Below are 16106 nucleotides of genomic sequence, written 5' to 3' on the forward strand. Positions count from 1 at the left end.
CCGCCCACTCGATCGGTATCGGCCGATACTGATTCCGGCGATCGACCCCAAAATTGGCGATCGGAGCATCCCTAGTTAAAAACGTAGAGCCTACACGTAAAGCTGAGGAGGCCCTGAAAAAGGTATTATGGCACCTCGTCTAAACGTGTTGCGTTATCTTCATATAGTTAGACACTAATTCGGAAATCTTTGACCATGTTGCAACCCACAGTTAGTAGTCAGGTCACTCGTCCTTTACTTGGCTATTCACCATTTTCAGGGCAACCTTTACTTCCTTCCGTTCGTGCAGGTTTGTTTAGGGTTAGGGACTTTATAGGTTGTAGGACTACTTACTACCATAATCAGGTCATAGTAGTTAGAGACGAGACGAGGACAAACCGAGACCAGTGTCGGACGACATGTGTCCCCGGTATCTTTGTGGGATGACGGAGTGTGTGTGTGATTATGTGTTTGTGTGAACGTATGTACCTACCGGGATTACTGTCTAATTCATTAGTTTGAGAGTCAACTAATTAATGTAATGTCACCTCTGTGTGAGAGAAAAGCGAGTGTGAGGTTGTCTACACCTCGTCGTAGTCATGGTCAACACATCAGATCACACCCTATTACTATATATATATATATATACTACAGACACACACACCACACAGGTTCACAACCTTCTCTACTCTCCTAACCATTCGTTCGACTACTGTCCGGACCCCTTTGATATTAACAGACCCAATGGTACTTCCACTTCGTTTCCAGCTCCAACTAGTTTCCAAATGTCACACACAGTCCTTTGGTGCAGTTCAGGTTGTATGACAGGTTTATCACCACAGATTACCTATCACTCCATCCACTTCTAGCCTTCCACCACTCAAGTTTAGTGCGGTCTTGGGTGGTGATCACACGGGAACTCATTCACGTGAATCAGGAATCAATTGAGGTCCCTCTTACAGGGACATTAACCAGTAACATCAACGAAACCTATTTTCGCAGTCGATTTACTTTATATTATACCATATTACATTTATGAGATATCTAAACACGCACATACGGTTTACCCTTCAATATTAACATAATAATACACAAAAAGAAGTTAATACGTACTAAAGACCTTCGGGACAACCAGGTAAAACCAGTCGACGACCAAGAAAGAATTTGATGGACTTACAACAGTATGAGAGTGTTCGACATGAAATTGGAGATCATCTTTCGGTTCGACTCGTAATGTGAACAAAACACGGACGTACTTAATACAAAACTCCTNCAGTAATGACTATGGACACAAAAACTCCCGACCCAACCAAGTACCGTACCTGGGACGACCTCGTCAACGATACCAGGAATCTGCTCTATGGGGCGGCAGACAACATTTCAAACATAGCCCAATGCTGTACGGACTCAGAGAGACATCTTCTTCAAAGGGCCCAAGCAGAGAGCTTCCCTGAAGAATTCATTGACTGACCTGGGACCAGCTGCTAGTTCTGCTGCTATAGACTGAAGACTCTCCTCTTGTAGTGAGGGCTGGTTCAGACTGACCTGGGACCAGCTGCTAGTTCTGCTGCTATAGACTGAAGACTCTCCTCTTATAGTGAGGGCTGTTCAGACTGACCTGGGACCAGCTGCTAGTTCTGCTGCTATAGACTGAAGACTCTCCTCTTATAGTGAGGGCTGGTTCAGACTGACCTGGGACCAGCTGCTAGTTCTGCTGCTATAGACTGAAGACTCTCCTCTTATAGTGAGGGCTGGTTCAGACTGACCTGGGATCCAGCTGCTATAGACTGAAGACTCTCCTCTTATAGTGAGGGCTGGTTCAGACTGACCTGGGACCAGCTGCTAGTTCTGCTGCTATAGACTGAAGACTCTCCTCTTGTAGTGAGGGCTGGTTCAGACTGACCTGGGACCAGCTGCTAGTTCTGCTGCTATAGACTGAAGACTCTCCTCTTGTAGTGAGGGCTGGTTCAGGCTGACCTCTGTGGGGGAAATAAACCGAGACAAAATTATAATAAAATGGTGAGGAGGAGATTCTTGAAAGAAGACAGTCTTTTAGAGTTTATTCTCACAAGAAGGTAAAACGTTACAGATTGTCAAGCTGTCTGCAGCGAAGTTCAAAAGTCAGGAGATTTGGAGAAGGTCTTATATTCAGAAAATCAGACAGGTAAAGGAAGAAGGGGAGTGGTCAAGAAGTAAAGGAAACATCTGCTTGCTGCATGGAGATCCTTAATGTCTGCATTCCTGAGAGGTTGAAGGCCATCAACCTCTCCAATAGATAGGAGTGATCTTAACTTCTGAAGAGCACATGGTGAACTCTGAAGGCTCCTCAGCAGGAGGACATCTCCCATTACATTCCACCCTTTTGATAATATCACGTTGCATTGTTGGAGTTCATGTCATAAGAATTGCATTGCCATTTATACTCTGTAGCTAATGTGATATGACAATAAATATTTTGAAAATCTACTTATTGATCACAAATATAAAAGTTATTTACACTTTATCATACAAGGTTATACCTTCATCAGCATAACAAATTCAATAGGATTCAATTTAATATGTCACACTATAAGATAGAAGACAAAATACATATGCCATATTGCAGTTTTTATTTTGTACATCTTCTATTAGCTACCATCTGACCACACTTATCGAGTCCCAATGACAGTCAGATGACGTTGCTGTAGAGCCTAGTGATGTGGATCAGTGAGTCGATGTCTGGTTCATTCCTGTCGTACAGCTTGATGTCATCACGAAGAGGAGGTGTCTGATGGTCGATCCTCTTTGGAACCGGTATATGTAGCCTCTCTTATTGATCTCCTTGGTACATGTCACACTTTGTGGTGACTAGTGCAGTTGACTTTGAGTTGGCCTCTAGGGTCGTCTTCCTCAGTCCCATTGAGTTCTGGATGAAGGCTCTTGGTGTCCTGTTGACCTTATACAGCTCCTAGCATTCCAGTATCCATAGTTAGTGTGTCTGGTCTAACTGCCTCCAGTGACTGCTCTGTCAACCTGCTGGTGTTCGGCTACTCATCTTATCTGAAAAGATGTCTGGCAGGAGCTTCCATGTTGTGCAGAGGCAGGTTTCTGTCCGTTGGTTCTTCTTCTGGTGGTCTTCATGATCAGAACTGTCCAGCCTTTGGTTAACCACTCTGGGTGGGTCCCATCTGTCAGCAGCTGGATCAGTCGTGCTGCCAGGCATCCATGGAGTGCAGTCAGCTTCTTTTTCCAGTAGGTGTGGATCGGATCATATTCTGGGGGCATAGTACCTCTTTTTCAAGGAAACACACCGCCTGTTGCAGTGCCTCTGTCGTTCAGTGGCTCCGTTCGCCACTTTGCACCGTAACTTTACACCGTAACTTTGCACCGTAACTTTACAAGCTTACACCGTATTATTCATCTGAATTTGTCAATGTTCTTAAAGCCAAGACATTTTTTTATTTGAGATCAGACGTAACCCCCAATCTCTGACCTCACCTTGTTTTGGTCAGCCTGGCATTGGTTCATTCGGGGAGACGTAGGGAGGGAGTTGTCACCCTGTCTTTACAAGCTTCAAAAATGTGTTTATTGTCTGAATATTGCGATAAAAGTGTGATATTCTACAATCCCAAAATGACCAAAACACAAGTTTTTCTAATAATCCACGATTATCTCAAATTGCGCCGTTGCAACATCCGACTGATTTCACTTCACATATAGTATGTATTACTTTTACCCACAATAATAATTTCATATGCAAACAATAAAATACATTATCAATGTCATTGTATCTTACAACTGTCACATCAAATCCTTATTATTGTTAATTTGTATTGTTTTTTCTGTTTAAAACTCTTACATGCAACCAGTATACTAACATATGACTAAAAAAGTTAAATTATTATTTAATATTAGAATAGAGTTGTTTACCTGCTGCTCATTACTGAGACCTAATTAGCCCCCCCATCAGGTCCTTGGTCATTTGGCTGAAATTCAACTGGCCTACAGGAGTTCACACACAGCTGTTTACAGCAGTAACCATGGTGACAAGTTGTCCTCCCAAGATACAGTTTGTGCTAATTAGCTCATTAGAGAAGCTCGTTAGTGTCCGAGTGTCCACACAGACCCAGGGGGTCCACCGGGGCTCGTTAGTGTCGGAGGAGACAGGAAACATGACGAACCCCCCTCTGTGACTCTGCTGACCTCCAGCCGTTGAATAACATTAAATATACAATCTGTCATTTTTTAAACCAAACTATAAGAAAAGACGACACAGCGTTGCATCATGGGAGTTGTAGTTTGTGCCGTTTAGAGACAGACGGACAAACAGCTGATTTTGCATTGTGTTTATTTTATGTCCAATTAAAATACTTAACTGTAGGATCTTGGGTATTTGAGGTGTACAAGGTCATATCTCCAAAATGCCAAGGTACTGAGAGCTGATACTCTGTCATGCATCCAACTCACGGATTCAGTGGTGTGAAAATTGAGACATTTGGGCAATGTCACATTTTTCCCGCCCTTTTTAAAAACACTTTGTTTCAAATAAATGCTAAAGTCTTGCTCGGATTGGCCTCAAAATCGCTGCAGCGAGAGATGGAGCACGCTTTATGACTAATCCATTGTCACATGCATGTAGCACCGGCCCAGGCATCGTGGAGATATGACCTTGTACATTTCAAACACACAGGGTTTTGAAATGTACAAGGTCACAAGTCCTGCGTCCTCTCGCCTAGGAGGCTGCAATTCTGTGCCCGACACCCCACCCCACTCGTGAATAAGTGTTGTAAATATGAAAGAGATTGCTTGAGGGCAAGAATGTTAACCTCCTCGATTTATGTAGCAATGCATAAGTGTCCCTAGATGGACAATCTGTACACTTTGAATTCACCGACCATTCAAAATAAAGCACATTTCTTCTTTTTGCTGCGGTTCTATTCCCTGACCACCCAGAGACCTCCATGTTGGTACACCCACTCCTCGTGGTGTGTGAAAAGACCACCTGTAATTTGGAAGCTCTCGAGGCCATAGAAGCAGAACACATTTTGGATTGCGCATCTTTCAGTCGCGGTTTTGGCCCCAGAGCAGTGAGGGCCCTGGGACTCCGGGCAGAGACTCCCCCCGACGTCCAGTTTGAACAGCCGCGCTAGGCAACATTTTCGCTCAATATCCAACTTCAGAAGCCTCTTGTGGACGTCAAGTCGGAGAGGATGCTGAGATGTTTAGGGCATCTCGGAGAAAAACATTCTGGAGGGCCTGCGGTGCTGAAGCTTAAATATGTTTGTCAGCACTCGATGCCGAGCGATCCGACGCTGGTTTCGGGTCTCCGCGTTCTCCGGAAGTCTACGGTATCTCGTACACTTGGAGTTACAACACCTGAACTTGAAACGACATCATAACATTTATCTGGCTGCTACTTCCATCACTTGCACTATTTCACTATTTCACTATTTCACTTTTTCACTTTTTTACTATTACTTATCCAAGTAATAAGTATAAAAGTGTATTTTATTACTTGCACTATTTGTTTGTGTGTATCTGTTTTATTGTGTTGCACTGTTGGAGGAGCTGTGACCTAAGATTTTCATCGTCATAACGACCCTGTAGCTACGCACGTATGACCATTAAAAGCCTTGAAAACTTACAAATCAATGGTGGCGAAAAGGAACGGTAATCCCATTGTTAAAGAGCAACTTGCAGGTTAGAGACCCCAGTGAATAAATGAGTGGGAAAATGATAAACACTAGATTTAAAAAAAAAAAAAACATAAATATACACTACAGTGACATATGGCGTGTCGTTTTTGTAAGACATTTTTACTTCTGCATAAAAAAAGACCAAGTAATCTAACGTATTAAATTAATAAACATGGATCCCAATGCTAGTTTCGACACAGAAGACACAGAAGAAGTTGAACATGAATATTCGAATGCATATGACGGACCACAACCTTATAATTATGAGCCTGCTCGGCGTCCAAGAGACCAGGAGCAGCCAAGGATTAGAAGAAATAACGGCCATCGGAGAGAAATTGAGCTGTGGTGTGAGGAGAACCAGTGGAGAACTGGGCAGCTATATTGGTGAGTGACCGGCGTTAGCTACAGGATGTTAGCTAACGTCACATCACAACATTGTAAAGTTAGCTATCATATATCAGGCTATAACTAAAGTAGCATTGATAATATAGTAACGTTACTGGCAGTACTGTTGATACTGATCCATAATAGAAACTAATGAGCAAGTATCAGCCGTATCTCGCGTTACCTAATGCAACTCCACACTACGTCTTACGGTGCTGTGTACCAGAAGAGAGGAGGAGGGGGAGAGAGAGAGGAGCGAAGGGGGGGAGAGAGATGTAATACGGTTTCCTGATAAACGTTTTGTTTGATAGGTGCTTGTGTGGGAAATGCCAGCCCATGGCCTCAGCTGTGGAGAGTATGTGCTGCAGAGAGGTGGATGCACAACGCACCCAGGAACGAACGCTAGCTCCGGTCCTTTTCCCGTGAGGGAAACTGTGGACTCGATGTCCTGACTGGAGTTTGTGCAACCTGCACAAACTCCAGCTCACCATGATTACAAATGGTGAAATGCAATGTAAAACTACATTACATACAGAAGCCAACGTCTTCCATCAGCATTGTAGCAACTCGGAAACGACTGCAACCTGTTTGCGAGGTCTCAGAGGATACGTGTTGTCATTTTGGAACAACGATCTCTTGAGGAAAATATATAGTGGCCTTAATTGGTTGGCACCCAACAAAGGTCAAAGTGTACGCCGGCAAGACGTTCGCATTGAGCCTTCAGGATACGAGTGTAATTGCAAAAAAGTCAAATCAAAGCGCGGACCGCGTGGCCTCGGAGTGCACATGTCCACAAATAAACCACCTGAATCCGGTGTACGTCATTTAGGAAAAAACTGTGACCAAATGAACAAAAGATCCCCCTCAAGATACAAAATATTTCTTTCTTTATAGTTTTTAGAAACATATACAATATAGGAGAGTATAACTCTGATTAGATATCATTTATAATACCAAAGAAATCATAGCTTGGAGGACCAGGAACAGCTAACGTCCCACCATGTGGAAGAAAGGGAACTACTGGTCCTACCCTGAAATCCTCTTAGACCTCATCTAAACATCCCCACCATAAACCATAAACCCCAGTCCTTATCCATTTACAAATCCACCTTTACCCTTTACCCTCAATCCTAAACATATGTCTCTGTTAAACACGAATAAGTATACAAATACAATTTCCCAGACTAAAAGGCAATCAGAGAACAAGACACAATATATATTTATATATAAATGATTATATGATCATTTGACACAACACGGATCTTGGCTTTCTGTTGGTGTGTTTATGGCAGCTTGTGGCAGGCAGCGCTGAGGCACGCCCTGATGGCAGCAGTTACCCTGATAGAAACGACTCAACTACATTTAAACCATGACTGAACTGAACAGGAGAGACTCTCAGACCGGCAGAGGACGCAGAGATGCTGAGGAATCAGACCAGACTGTAAACCCAGCGTAGAGAGGTTCAGTGAATGTGGTTCTGAAGGTGTGGAGGTGGATCAGTGTGTCAGAGGAGGAGACTCTGTAGAAGGAGAGAGAGCCAGCAGGATGATCCAGATACACTGCTACTCTACCAGAGGAGGAGGAGGAGGGGGAGTAGGAGGAGGAGGGGGAGGGGGAGGAGGTGATGCTTGTTGCGCTGTTATTGTGCCAGACATAGTAACGACTATCATCAGAGCACTCCAGACTCCAGGACTGATCATTCCTTCCAAACACACTGTCCTGTCTGTCTCCTCTCCTGATGATTCCTCTGTAAGTCACTGATATACGAACCCTTCCTCTCCTCTCGACCTCCCAGTAACAGCGACCAGTCAGAGCTTCTCTGCACATCAGCTGTCTCCATAGTCAAACCTCTCTGGATGATCAGGATATGGCTGCTCCTCCTCCACACGTGTCACCGTCCTGTTGCCTTCAGACAGTTTGAGGTTCCTGTGAGCTGTGTTTATGTCCAGCTCCAGTTCACAGGCGTCTGATGGAGAGAACAGCTGCAGGTTATCATCTGTTCATTTCTTACCTACTTTACTGACACACGGTTCTCTAAGTAAGACACAGAAATCTGACATATTCACTAGTTTGCCATTTTCATAAGACTGCCATTAGACATGCTACACACTCTGCAGTAACCAGAGCCTGTGGGGGGAGCGTACTGAGAACATTTCTAAACTGGTCTTTAGGAACTGGAGCTGAATACATTTGAGAGTATGTTTTATATTGACTAAATAGTAAACAACACAAATGAAGAACCTTGGATAGAGATTGAAAGCCATCAGTTACAGTTACTCTTTTTTCTGAGATCAAAATAAAACTTTTTGTAATTAATAGTTCATCTTCTGCGTGGAAAGTAAATAAAACAGATAGAAGGTCAGGAAATAGAATTCCCTAAACATAAAGAACTTTGGAATAGCCCATCAATAACTCTTCAGAAGTCCCAGTCACACTGGCTGAGGAGGACACGTTGAGGAATGTTCAATGATCAGATATTGGAAAGCTCAATACTTTCATTTCAGAAATGAAAGAGTTAATATGGACTAAGAGACACAGAAACTTTTAAATATTTGAAGTTTAAAAATTGGTTCACAGGAAATGTGGACGTTAAAAACAGAGTTTCAACTGAAGGGGAACTCTAAAAGCAAACATTAATCTGAGCGGTATATCATATCTGTATCAGTGCTGAAGACAATGGGGATTACTTCACACATTTACCCTGAGTGGAATAAAGACCTGGACGTAGAAGACGAAAAACTAAAATGGAAGGAATGCTTACAACTTACATATTAAATGACTGCAAACTAAGATCTACAATTAACTCAATATAAACTAATGACAAGAATGTATTAGAGTAGGGAGAAAATAGATACATTTGATAGCAGTTCCTCCGATTAATGTCTAAAATCTTGTACTGAGAGCGACTCCTTCGTACATGCCTTTTGGAAATGTTATAAAATAAAAACAACTTGGGATGATATCCGAAATTGGCTGTCAAAAACATGCAAATATAAAATCCATTTTCCACCAATAGTCTGCCTTTTCCAAAATACCCAGAAAATAAAATACCCAACTGGATGGCAAAGAATGTATGCATCATTAATCTATAAGAAACTGATATTACAAAACTAGTCAGTGTTTGTTTGTTTTGAACAAATGAGTGGGGATGCAGTATCTATTTATTAATTGGTACTATTCTTTTTAAGTCAAATGTTGTTGCAAATTAATTTCTTGGTGTCATGAAATCTTGAATGTCATTTCATTCTACCCTCACTCATCCTGTTAAAAACATCTAATTATACAAAACTAAAAAAAGAATACATTTGAAACCCTAAATATATGAGAATATACCTATAACAGTGAAAAGAAGAAGTGAGCTTTCTGTTAAGAAATGTGTATCTGTTGGTTCTGTTGGTTCTGTTGGTTCTGTGTTCACGTTGTTGTGTTGTGGATCTCATGTGCAGTGTAACCTGAGCAGCTCTGATGAATCAAACTGAAAACACACTCACACTTCCTCANTCACAACAAGTCAGTATCTCTCTCGCATCTGAGAAAAGCTACAGCCGTTGGGAAACTAACTAACTAGCTAACTAACTAACTAACTAACTGAATAGCTAACTAACTAGCTAACTAACTAACTAGCTAACAAACTAACTGACTAGCTAGCTAACTAGCTAACTAACTAGCTAACTAACTAACTAACTAGCTAACTAACTAACTGACTAGCTAGCTAACTAGCTAACTAACTAACTAGCTAACTAGCTAGCTAACTAACTAACTAACTAGCTAACTAACTAGCTAACTAGCTAGCTAACTAACAAACAAAGATGGAAACATTTGAGATTAACTTGGACCTCGGGGGGGGTCTCACTATGGAGGAGTGGATTGAGCAGTGCCTATCTCCAGAGAGCACCTAAACTACAACATGCAGAGCTACGTGAAGAGCAGGTAGACCAACTGGGAAAGTAGCACCATTCAAAAGCTTTCTGATGCGGGTCTTGAAACAAAGCAGAGAAATTATGACCGTTAGTGGCCACAGGTGCGAAAGCTCTCTCCAGAGCTACTGGAAGCCCAATCTCGGGGACCGGAGAAAGTGGAGCAATATTCTGGCCACGCCAAGCAACAGTCTAGGGCACTGTTTCTCAAACGTTTTCATACCAAGGACTTAACCAATACAAAAACACTCACAGACCACCTAACTCCACAAATATCCAAAAACACATCGTTTTTCTAGAACAGATTACAAATCGGCTGAAAATGGTACAAACAGGTGGAAACATGTGGGACGAAGGTGTTGCGCTCGGCTACATCATGCAATCGAAAGAGAAACTTAAGCTCGCTCCATTGCGGAGATATTCCCGTGAGAGTGCGGAAAACTTAAATTTATTTATTTATTAATGGAGCGAGCTTAAGTTTCTCTTTCGATTGCATGATGTAGCCGAGCGCNGTGTGTGGTGATAACCTCCAGTTACTGCAGGTAACATGTTGTTAGTGTGTGGTGATAACCTCCAGTTACTGCAGGTAACATGTTGTTAGTGTGTATAACCTCCAGTTACTGCAGGTAACATGTTGTTAGTGTGTGGTGATAACCTCCAGTTACTGCAGGTAACATGTTGTTAGTGTGTGTATAACCTCCAGTTACTGCAGGTAACATGTTGTTAGTTTGTATAACCTCCAGTTACTGCAGGTAACATGTTGTTAGTGTGTGGTGATAACCTCCAGTTACTGCAGGTAACATGTTGTTAGTGTGTGGTGATAACCTCCAGTTACTGCAGGTAACATGTTGTTAGTGTGTGGTGATAACCTCCAGTTACTGCAGGTAACATGTTGTTAGTGTGTATAACCTCCAGTGACTGCAGGTAACATGTTGTTAGTGTGTGGTGATAACCTCCAGTTACTGCAGGTAACATGTTGTTAGTGTGTGGTGATAACCTCCAGTTACTGCAGGTAACATGTTGTTAGTGTGTATAACCTCCAGTTACTGCAGGTAACATGTTGTTAGTGTGTGGTGATAACCTCCAGTTACTGCAGGTAACATGTTGTTAGTGTGTGGTGATAACCTCCAGTTACTGCAGGTAACATGTTGTTAGTGTGTGGTGATAACCTCCAGTTACTGCAGGTAACATGTTGTTAGTGTGTGGTGATAACCTCCAGTTACTGCAGGTAACATGTTGTTAGTGTGTGGTGATAACCTCCAGTTACTGCACAGAAAAGTAATTAAAACATGTAAAGAGTCATGGATCAGTATGTCACAAAAAAAGATTTATAAAAAGTCAGTTTAATATCCCATAATAATATAAAGAAATATAAGTATATATTTGCATTAAATCCAAAAATAATGTCATGAAAAGTTACAAATTAAAATATAGTAGAAGAAACATGTGAGAAAAAAAGTGTTTTTAAAGTATAGTATATAATTAAAACTTAAATATGAAAAGTAAAATAAGCGTTCATATGATGCCATACAAGTTAGACATTAAATAAATCATGCTATAAAGTCATAAACAAGTTTAGTATTAAAGAATATCGAAGTATAACATGCCGTCAAAAAGTTAATTATTAAAATAAGAAAGTCATAGTTTATTATCTCTTTGCAAAAAAAAAGATTTAAGAAGGTCAAAGTATAAGATGTCATAAAAAGTTAAATATTAGTATAGTTTGTCACTGTTCATTATATGTTGTATTGGCAGCTGCAGCCTGGAGTTTTAGGGTTTCATATTGGTGCAAAAAACACTTTATATGTCATGAATTTGCTTTAAAAACATGCATTATCCCATTATTATACAGAAAGCTCCTTGTGAAATGTGAGCCTCCTCTGCACAGCCCTGATGTTACACTTCAGATCAAAACGGCTCTGCTACAGATTTGTTGTGCATTAACTAAAAGAAACACTGACTAATTGACATTATACAGGAGTAAAACAAATACAGATATAAAACTACACAATTGCTATAACTATAGTATGCACAGTCTAACTGAAGTAGTTTTTAAAACTGAAGAAGCATGTTGCATGGAGACAGCTGTACAGGTGATATTCTGCACCCTGTTTACCTGCAGCAGGTAGTTTGTAACTCCATATTTTGCCTTTAAAGTGCAGACAGCTGTGAGTTTAACTGAAGCTGATTTTTGCTTAATGTTATTGTAATCAAACACGATTTTTTAAACGTCTCACAAAGTGTCCTATAGTGAATAGAAGGCAGTTTATTGTGCATTGCTTCACTCACCTATAGTTATAATAAGATCAACCTGCTCTCTGCAGACTGGTAGTGTTTCTCTTCGGACTGTAAAAGAGGGAGCACGTCCTGGAGAGAATCCTCACATAACCAGGAACATGTAGAAAAGCTCAATGTGAGAAACACTTTGACCCTCTCTCTAACTAGCTGCTGACCTTTTTAATCGTTACATCATAAACACATAAAGCGCACTTCCTGTCGGAACAGCTGATCTATAAACCACGCGTCATCCCGCACACAATCAGCTGTGTCCATCCACAGAGTTTGTAGATCAGCTGTGCGCTAAACTGGTCAGAATCACAACTCTCGCGATAGTTCCTTCACATTCCCTCCCTCCGTCCACAGCTGTAGTAGAAGGTAAGGTCCTTAAAGATCACTATTTGTGAATGACACCGCTTTGAAGCAGACATAAGTAGAATCATGAGTTAAATAGAGTTTATTTAACGCGTTATTACAGCAGCACACGTAGCTTCTTCTGCTAGCTTTGGGGTGTGTGAAAGCTAGCGCGGAATATATTGTTTGTTAGCATGATGCTAACTAATGCTGTGTGCTTTCTGAGGTAACATATCAGGGAATACATAGTTTTTATGGATGCAAACTCAAGAGGAGACACTAAAGATGAATGGGGAACTATTTAATGTATGTGTGCTAATGGGGACAGATTTCCAGAACAGAAAGAGAGACAGAATCAGGTTTATTACCAGGTAGGTTTACACTAGAGGAGTTTGCATGGTGCATAACATAAACACAGAGAAAGGAGAGAACAAGTAAGAAAAAGGACCAAACTGTTGGTTAAAAAACGGCTATAACACTAGAAATATAGAGATATATTTACATGAAATATATATGCAGTATAGAATGACTAAATACTCGTAGTAATAAAATAAAGTATGTGCATTATTGGTGGAAAGCTGTTGCATATTTAAACCAGAAAAAAGCGCTATATAAATAACATGTATTATTATTACACCAGAATTGTTTATTTCTACTCTTTAATTTCTACTTATGTGCAATGCCTTGTTTTTTATGCTGCTGCAATGCAACAAAAAATCCCAATAAAATACATCTCATCTTAAAATAGTAACAAAAAAGTGATGGTATGTTTTAAAAAGTATTAAAAGAGTTTTTTTTAAGTCTTAGTTTTAGTTTTTAAGTTATAGTCTAGTATAACATGTATTTATATTTAAGTCACATTATGCTGTAACTAAAATCCCCTGTTTAATAGAGTTATTTTTATCCCCTGCAGGACCTGAAGATGTCTCCGGCATCGAACCGGTCCTCCATCAGGTCCCTGCAATCCCACTCGCACCAGCAAAGCATTCTGGGTAAACTGAACACCTTGAGGCAGCAGGACCTCTTGTGTGACGTCACTCTGCAGGTGCATGATGAGGCGTTCAGGGCCCACAAAGCTGTGTTAGCCGCGAGCAGCGACCACTTCCTGTTCCTGTTCACCTCGAAGCCTCAGAGCGTCTACCGGCTGCAGGACGTTTCTGCAGAGACGCTCAGCAACGTGCTCCAATTCATCTACAGCGCTCAGGTGTGTGTGGAGGAGGACAAGGTGTGTGTGGAGGACGACGTCACGCAGCAGCTTCTCGCCGCCGCTAAACTCCTGCAGGTCAGTGAACTCATCACGGCGCTTTCTGAACGCTCTGCAGACGAGGAGAAGGACGACCAATCAGAGCTGCAGGAGGTAAAGATGGCCTCACATCAAACTGTAAATACATATTCCTGCATAAGAAAAAGGTTCTACGTTTAAAAGGATTACATATTATTACATGAATGTCCCTGAGTCAGCATCAGGACTGAACCCCCAGACGCAGAGACACTCCCTCAGGACATCAGACTGCTGAACACCTGAACTCTGAAGAACATCCAGAACATCCATCTGTTTGCTTCCTGCTAATTATTTCTCTATATATCAGATTCCATTTACTTGTATATACACTCTTCTTGCACTATTTATATTTTATTTCTATTTATTAGCACATCTCAAAACATTCTCTTGAGATGTGCAAATAAATACAAATAAAATAGAAACAGTGCAAGAAGAGTGTATACTGTATACAAGCACATGGATGGTTGAATTTGAAGCTCAAATACTTGAAATATCGTTTAAAATGCAATTAATTTGTTCCATTATTTTCCCTTTTTCAAACGTCGGATTGTTGATTGAAACTTTTTTCTCAGAAACCTTTTTTCTTGGAATGTTTAACTTTCAGAATTCCTACTTTTTTCTCAACATTAAAAAAAAATGTATATATTTGTTTTTGGTCATTTGATTGCAGGTGGGCGTTCCCAAAGTGCAGGAAGTGTCCAAACGAAAGAGAGGAAGACCGAGTAAGACAGATCTGCAGAAAGAAGACTCAGAAACTGTTCTCCATGAGGATGAAGTTACAGATGTTCTCCATGAGGATGAAGTTACAGATGTTCTCCATGAGGATGAAGTTACAGATGTTCTCCATGAGGATGAAGTTACAGATGTTCTCCATGGAGACGCAGAATCAGAGTCTAAAGACGATGCAGATTTCAACCCGGTGTCGAGGCAGAGCAAACGTAAGATCCGTCCTCCGGTGAAGTACAAAAGCTACCGAGTGAGCGGAGAGGAACCAGGAAGGAGAGAGCCGGGGAAGAGAGGCAGGAAGAGGAAGTATCCCGACACCGAGGCTCGATGTGAGGACTGTGGGAAGGTGTTCAAAAACCATCTGTTCCTCAAAATCCACCAGAGGACGCACACAGGTGAGACGATCAATGCTGGGACGTCAGATGGAAGTGCCAGACAAAGTCACGTCAGAGAAAGTTACACATATAAAGACATGACATATTACTGTATGCATAAATAAATAACTCATGAAAGCCTTTTAGAAAAACAAAATCAAATAATAATAACAATAATATGTAGGTGTCCTTGGGTGCTTTGGAAGACGCCTCTAAATGGAATGAAGTATTATTATTATTATTATTATTATTATTATTATTATTATTATTATTATTATTATTATTATTTGTGGTGCGTAATGCTTTATGCTCCTGATGTCCCCAGGAGAGAAGCCCTTCCCCTGCCTGGTCTGTGGGAAAGCGTTCACTCAGAAGCACACGCTGCTGGTTCACCAGCGCAGTCACAGTGGAGAGAAACCCTTCATCTGCAACGTCTGCAGCAAGTCTCTGAGCACCAAGCACGCCCTGCAGGAGCACATGCACCTGCACCTGCACCAAGGTGAGGGTCCTACACATATATATACTATATACTGTATATATCTAGTTCAGGAGCACATGCACCTGCACCAAGGTGAGGGTCCTACACATATATATATATACTATATACTGTATATATCTAGTTCTGGAGCACCTGCACCTGCACCTGCACCTGCACCTGCACCTGCACCAAGGTGAGGGTCCTACATATATTTAAGCAATAGCTCACGACAGGCCGTGGTATATGCTCATTATATCACAGCTAAGGGGTGTGGTTCGGCCCGACGCGAAGCGGAGATTACCAAGTGTGGCAATATGAAAGAAAAACACACACTCTAATTTAAATAGTTTTTATTAGTAAATAATGATGTTCAAAATAAAATAGTCCCTCCGTTGCCTTCTGCACGAAACATGGGAGGTGGTTGCTATGCAACAACACTAACAGCAAGCGAACATATTAGACAGAGAGCGTTGATCCATTATTTGGCTGTTTATTTACATTAATGTGTATGTTGCTGTTTATTGTGCAGCCACTGAAAAATTGCCAGCATCAGTAGCATGGCTTACGTGGTTACTTGTATAGGTTGAGGTTGTTCTAGGCTGTTGCTTGGCGTGGCGAGAATATTGCTCCACTTTCTCCGGTCCCCGAGATTGGGCTTCC

General features: G+C 41.4%; 2 protein-coding genes and 1 long non-coding RNA gene across 7 annotated transcripts in view; 2 read left to right on the plus strand and 1 right to left on the minus strand.

Moving 5' to 3' along the window:
* LOC104965314 (protein kinase C beta type-like) overlaps nucleotides 1-16106 on the plus strand; it is a 469227-nt gene that overhangs the window by 185290 nt on the left and 267831 nt on the right. The gene's annotated exons all lie outside the window — the stretch shown is intronic.
* lmo3 (LIM domain only 3) overlaps nucleotides 1-16106 on the minus strand; it is a 224206-nt gene that overhangs the window by 63396 nt on the left and 144704 nt on the right. The window lies entirely within an intron of this gene.
* LOC104964709 (uncharacterized) overlaps nucleotides 7323-16106 on the plus strand; it is a 10550-nt gene continuing 1766 nt past the window's right edge. Inside the window, exons 1-2 of the long non-coding RNA XR_800454.1 lie at nucleotides 7323-7870; nucleotides 13824-13829. This is a non-coding gene — a long non-coding RNA (uncharacterized lncRNA). The remainder of the gene's footprint in view (nucleotides 7871-13823; nucleotides 13830-16106) is intronic.

This window comes from Notothenia coriiceps, unplaced genomic scaffold (assembly GCF_000735185.1).
Source record: "Notothenia coriiceps isolate Sejong01 unplaced genomic scaffold, NC01 NC01_scaffold00037244, whole genome shotgun sequence".
Lineage (NCBI taxonomy): Eukaryota > Metazoa > Chordata > Actinopteri > Perciformes > Nototheniidae > Notothenia > Notothenia coriiceps.